At 31.2% G+C, this 7,002-nt stretch overlaps 2 long non-coding RNA genes across 2 annotated transcripts; both read right to left on the reverse strand.

Moving 5' to 3' along the window:
- Window positions 1–298: 298 nt before the first annotated feature.
- Window positions 299–1,585, reverse strand: LOC139500081 (uncharacterized). Its single transcript, XR_011658299.1, has 3 exons — window positions 1,503–1,585; window positions 759–916; window positions 299–412 (listed from the first exon to the last, which is right to left on the reverse strand). It is a non-coding gene; the product is annotated as an uncharacterized lncRNA (long non-coding RNA).
- A 933-nt stretch (window positions 1,586–2,518) lies between these two features.
- Window positions 2,519–4,938, reverse strand: LOC139500877 (uncharacterized). The gene is made up of 3 exons (XR_011658387.1): window positions 4,804–4,938; window positions 3,810–3,827; window positions 2,519–2,549 (listed from the first exon to the last, which is right to left on the reverse strand). It is a non-coding gene; the product is annotated as an uncharacterized lncRNA (long non-coding RNA).
- Between the last annotated feature and the right edge of the window lie 2,064 nt (window positions 4,939–7,002).

A 7,002-nucleotide genomic window follows, 5' to 3' on the forward strand; every position in this document is an offset into this window, starting at 1 on the left:
TACTTGGAAGCAAACTAAATCACGATTAGGACGTCTTTCCAAAAAGTTTGATGTACCAACTCTAAATATCTGCAACAACTTGGATCATGTACAAAACCAAGAGTAATGCGCAAACAGTTTATTTCAAAACTGACATTGTGAAAGTGCCCGTATTGATTGTATAGATAAAAACATCACTCAAATATTGTATAAAATACATTAAATCATACCTAGTGTTACAATACGTGTATTTTTCAAACAACAAAATATATAAAATTATTTATCATACTAGTGCAAATAGTATTTACTGTAAACATACCTCAATAACACCACTTTGACAAGATGTCATTACTCCAATATTATTAGTAAATCTTACACTGTCCCATTCACCTACAGGTGTATATGGATTAAGTTGATTACAATGGTTGATGACCTGTGTGAACAAGTGTGTGAAAGGTCAAATAATAAATCATAAAATTTTAACAAATAAAACAAAAACACAATAGAAATTTGGGTACAAATATTTAAAATTGTGTCATAAATGAGTATCTTGATAACCATACAATCCGCTACACATTTAACTGTCGTCTGTCTAGCTTCTTAGTTGAAAGAAGAATGTGTTCATGTTCTTATTCATTAGTCCTCCGTGAAACAAACTGTATGAAACATGTGTAAATGAAGATTTCCGTTTTTAAAAAGATGACATGAAATTAAAGATAACTAGTATTTATGATATAAGCAAATTGAAATATGAATGAAGTAAATGTATTGTTGTGAACCTGCAGCCCTCTTCGCCATCCAGAAAACGAAGGTGCTTGACAATGTTTGATTAGAACTGCATCTGCTGAATTGCCACCACAGCCTTTAGCGCCTTGCTGATGTAAAGCTTTCCCTACAGCCAAATCCATGAGTAAGCCAAGTTTATTGCAATGATGCTCTGTTAAAAGTAGATCACATTTTATTGCCAAAAAAACCCCGATTATTACACATTTTACAAATTACATCTTGTAACGACATAGTATACTATGGATGAACACATTTAAATTGATGATTGAGAATATTCATACAATATCAAAGACATCTCTTACATGACTAAAATAATGACAGAATGTATTTCAACTGTGTTTTATTTCTTACTCTTTATGATTTTGAAGTTAACAACGTGATGTTGAATATAAATGTAAATTTCATTTTTTTTAGTATTATCAAACAACGATTATGCACTTGCTTTTTATAGATGTGGTCACTGGCACGGCTTTTTCAGTGGAGATCTCTGTTTATTAGTACACAAAGATAAACTTTGGTGAAAGTAAATTCGTGTATTTTCATCTTTTCATGGAAAAAGTTTAACAACATTTATCAGATAAAGGTTTTCTACCTATAATAATATCTAATTGACAACTTGGTAATTGTTATTATTCAATCCAATTCTTAGTTAAAAACAATACTGGGAATATCTTTAGCAGGTGATAAGTTTCCTGGCATAGCTTTAGCATTTCTTTAGCAACAATGTATGTGCTTACCTTTTACAGTTTGCTGCAAACCTGACGGTAACATAGCTGAAAAAGATCAAGCATTAAATACATATATGTTTCTTCATTTGTATACCATTCTATTAGGACATTAATACGCAGGTAGAGATAGGTTCAATTTAATTTGTAGTTCGCCGGTTAAAAATCAGAAAAATGCTAAAATAAAACCGTTTGAAACAAGATCGACAAAATTATGCCAAAAAGATTTGAAATAAACAAAAAGCAAAATCAAAATTAAAGAAAAAAAAAATAATTTGACAGTCCTCAAAACTCGAAAAGACGAACATCAAATAAGACAAAATTATCACAACTGCTACATAAATTTAACATATTTTACTGCACAGCGATGACCGCACACATACTGTATTCCTCTATTTATTTCGGTATTTACCAGACCTCATGATAAAATTCAAAAAATATTTTTTAACAGACCTTGAACATATAAGATGCAAAAACTCATTGAAATGTGGTTTTCTGATTGAAAAACAATATCCTCAAAATATCTAAAAATAAAATTATATAACTTTGCAAAACGTCCTTTCCTTTTGCCTTTGAGTCTTATTGACGGTTATCAACTAGCCAATTAGTAAAGACAATCTTGAACATACAATAAATATGTATACATTTGTGTATACAAAAGACATATGATGTATGTCTCGCTGAAGCAGTAACTCAATGATACGGTGAAAAATTACCTAGACAGACAAACTTACCGTTGATCAATATATAACTAATTTGGTGGGTGAATGTTTACATGTTTGTTGATCCTTTATCTTTCACTTTCTATACGTTTCTACAGGGTACATTTTCAAAACTATTATTTAACAAATTTAAATGACGAACTTAAAAGAAAGATATTGAAACCTTTGAATGACAGGACTGATTTTTAATCTTGCAATTGGTTTTCGTCTTTGTTAGTACTTTTTTTTTTAATAATACCTGTTTAGTTATATATGACATATTGTCATCAATTCCATCAATTTCACAAATCACAAATGTACTTACGTATAGATCCTAAGCCCGCTATATGTGTTGTTGCTGCACAATATACAAAAATAAATTCAAAAAGACACAAGTAAAAATGTTAACAAGTAAATGACAACAAAACAAGTTTTGCCTCTCTTTTACGACATAGGTGGATGTTTCGTCCCCGAGGGTATCACCAGCCCAGTAGTCAGCACTTCGGTGTTGACATGAATATCAATTATATGGTCATTTTTATAAATTTTCTGTTTACAAAACTTTGAATTTTTCGAAAATCTAAGGATTTTCTTACGCCCAGGAGTAGATTACTTAGCCGTATTTGGCACAACTTTTTGAAATTTTGGGTCCTCAATGCTCTTCAACTTTGTATTTGTTTGGCTTTTTAACTGTTTTGATCTGAGCGTCACTGATGAGTCTTATGTAGACGAAACGCGCGTCTGGCGTATTAAATTATAATCCTGGTACTTTTGATAACTATTTACACCACTGGGTCGATGCCACTGCTGGTGGATGTTTCGTCCCCGAGGGTATCACCAGCCCAGTAGTCAGCACTTCGGTGTTGACATGAATATCAATTATATGGTCATTTTTATAAATTTTCTGTTTACAAAACTTTGAATTTTTCGAAAATCTAAGGATTTTCTTACGCCCAAGAGTAGATTACCTTAGCCGTATTTGGCACAACTTTTTGAAATTTTGGGTCCTCAATGCTCTTCAACTTTGTATTTGTTTGGCTTTTTAACTGTTTTGATCTGAGCGTCACTGATGAGTCTTATGTAGACGAAACACGCGTCTGGCGTATTAAATTATAATCCTGGTACTTAGGAGTCTAAATTTAAAAAAAATACAAGTGACTGTTACATGCATGTCTTTTAAAGACAATATGCTAACATAACATGCTAGATCAATGTATTAAATGTCAGGGAAAAAAGAATATATAAGTATGTATTATTGCAATTTACTTTGAAATAGCGTGCAGTAGTTATGGGTACTAGTATATATATTTTATTAGTTTTTGTTTTACTGAACTTATGAGTCAATATAGATAAGAGGATGTGGCATGAGTGCCAATAAGACTAATCTTCATCGAAGTTATAATATATAAAAAAAAAGTTGAGAATTATAGGTCGAAGCACTTTAGCGAATAGGAACAATTTGTTTATACGTTGTTCTATCCAAACACTGTCACGGATAGGAAAAGCCATATCATCCGCGTTGGAATGATTTTTAATGGAAACATGCCAATATAAAGTTTTTAAAGATTTTTGAAAAGACTTATCTTTGTAATAATAAATTCGACTATATTCAACCTACCAGCAGGTGTTGTCGACACTGAAAATAAGACCAACATATTCAGAGATATATATATATCACCACAGACAACTCACCACAAAAGACCAAATGACACCGAAATTAACAACTAACGGTCACCGTACGGACATCAAACATGACCATATTCCATACCGCCTAGTCAGCTATAAAAGGCCTCGAAATAACGACCGTTATAAAATTCAAGCCAGAAAATAAACATATGCAAACAATAATATATGTACAAAATTATGAACAACGTTCGTTCTTATTAATACAGTAAATTGCAATTTAGCTGTACTCCCCTTTCATTATTTGAATTTCCAAGCTATAGTGTGTATTATTCCTGTTCCTTGTTTAATGCTGTTCGATTTCAAGTTTAGCAAATATAAAAAAAAGGTTCAATTTGTTTATTTACTTTTTTTTACCTCTTCTGACATCGGACTCGGACTTCTCTTGAACTGAATCTAATGTGTGTATTGTTATGTGTTTACTTTTCTATATTGGCTAGAGGTATAGGGGGGACGGTTGAGATCTCAAAAACATGTTTAAAACCGTCGCATTTTTGCGCCTGTCCCAAGTCAGAAGCCTCTGGCCTTTGTTAGTATTATATCATTTTTAATTTAAATTTCTTGTGTATAATTTTGGGTTTAGTATGACGTCCATTATCACTGAACTGGTGAATATATATTTGTTTAGGGGCCAGCTGAAGGACGCCTCTGGGTGCGAGAATTTCACGCGGCATTGAAGACATATTTGTGACCTTCTGCTGTTGTCTATTCAATGGTCGGGTTGTTGTCTCTTAAACACATTCCATTCTCAATTTTATTCAGATTCTACCGGACATTACATTTGATTTAAAAAATATGGTGATCCTGGATATTGAAAAGATTAAGTAAACAATTAAAAGCATTTTTCCGTATGAACATGAGAAATCGCAATCTTTTTGCCGTCTAATTTTTGACAAAAGGCATAAAAAATGATTTTTTGTTACATGTACCTGTTTGACAATTACGTCCAGTATATCCAATCTGACATTGACAATAATAATCAGTCTTTCCGTTGTAACATGCGCCACGTCCATTACAAGGATCTGGACTACAATCTTCATAAAAGAAGGTATAAAAATAAATGTTCACACGTTTAATAATTTCTTCAACTATTATTTAATATCCAAAGTGTCTTGTTACATAAAGCGCTACAACAAAATTATATTACTAGTGTTCTGAAAATAAATATATCAGTGTATTATTCTATCGAAATCACAAGCTATTTAAATGATATTTGTTCAATAAATTGTAATATTCTTAACCCACACTTCAGAAAAATGCATCAAAATATAAAACATAACGATATAAAATCAATGTCCTGCATTTATGTGTTTAAACATCAATTCAACCAATCAGCATAAAGAACATTTTTACATGTTGCTCTTCTCAGATAATAGGTATTCGTTTTTAATTTCAGATTCTTTTTCGCAAATTCACAAGAAAGATACTTTACTGAATAAACTGTATATTTGGATCATTTGAAGAACTTATTTCCTTGTTAATCAATTTGAATTAAAAATTAAGGGTAGATGTAGCATAAACATAATTAAATCTGTCAGAAAATCAGAGTGCCGTTTTTCGATAGTTTCAGGAACATTGAGATGCTAGTAATAACGGTGATTTTGAACCTAATGAACCTTAAATTTCAACGTTAGTAATTTGTTTTAGAAGAACATATATTCCTGATTCGAGCATTATTCGAGAGATACTAGTGCGCATCTCGTGCAGTAAAATTGGTGGTAAGTTAATGTTATGACAGCTTATACGATTCATCAAATAAGAGGTTTGCTAAATATTGGCTTAGTTTGAAATTAGTATTTACGATCTCAAATTAAACTGCCAGTACAGTTCATCTTAATGTACTTTACATTTGGATTCCTGCGAGATAAACAAATGTTGTTCACTGTTCGAATAATAAACTAATTCACAAAATAAAAATCGAATCCCTTGTTTCTGAACTATTGGTTAGTACAAAAGATGATGGGACATAATTGCGAATGAGACCAGTCTCTACCAGATATCAAATTACGTAAACGTTAACAGTTATATGTAAATGTACAGCCTACTGTTTGTCGATCTTCCTTTATTTCAATTGCTTAACCTATTTTTCGGAACATTGAACGAAACATTTGTGTTTTTTTTCCTTTTGACAACGGAATTTTAGTATATCAACTGTTCGTTGTGTCTGTTTTACATAGTTTATCTGTCACTATGAAAGACGAAAGGAGGCAAATATGCAATTAGCGTCAGTGTTTGTACAAGTCAATTTACATTTTGAACAATCACAGAGGATGTTTTGATAAAATTTTAATTGATTTGGACGTAAGATTAAATCTTTTTGTATAATGAAAAAAAAAACTTTCATAGACCAAACGGTAATATTTTTATTTGCAAAGAAATGCTCATGTTCAAATACAGTATTGATAGTCACTATTATTTCTCATTCAAGGCTATGTGCGATGGTAAATTCATGGTAAAACAACATCTCTTTTGCTTCTTTATATTAGTTTTCGTCTTTTACTTCAATCCTTAACACTCTTAAAGACTGAAAGATTAAAAAAAATGCAGATGTAAATTATACTCACGACTCACAGCTAGATCAAAAAAATTAATTAAATGATAGATTAAAAGATAAGTTCAAAGAAAAATAATATGTTTATTTGACGTTTGATTTATTACGTTTCGTATAAACATACATGTTGAATGAAATAATTTATACGGAATGATATTAATTGCAGATAATATGATCAAATTCACCTTTTCAAATTATGATGATTGCTACATAGAAGGATAACATAATAGTCTGTATGATATCGTTGTTAGTGTATTCAATAATTAAATGATCGCGGCTGTTATATACAAATCATTATTTTCTTAATCCATTTTTATCAATTTCCATCTTGAACTTAAAGAAGCTTATATCTTAACTACTCACGTGCAGCACATGTTTGTCCTGTATATCCTTGATGGCAGGAACATATAAACCCGGTCTGTGTATTATGACAGATACCATTACCGTTACATGGATCGGGAGAACAATCTGAAAGATGTCATACAAAAGGTTAAACACGTACATATTTAAACTAGATAAATATAAGCTTTGATAATTTGATAGGTTTACGTCTTCATGCAAGGGAAAATAATACTGG

The sequence above is a fragment of the Mytilus edulis genome, chromosome 13, assembly GCF_963676685.1.
Source record: "Mytilus edulis chromosome 13, xbMytEdul2.2, whole genome shotgun sequence".
Lineage (NCBI taxonomy): Eukaryota > Metazoa > Mollusca > Bivalvia > Mytilida > Mytilidae > Mytilus > Mytilus edulis.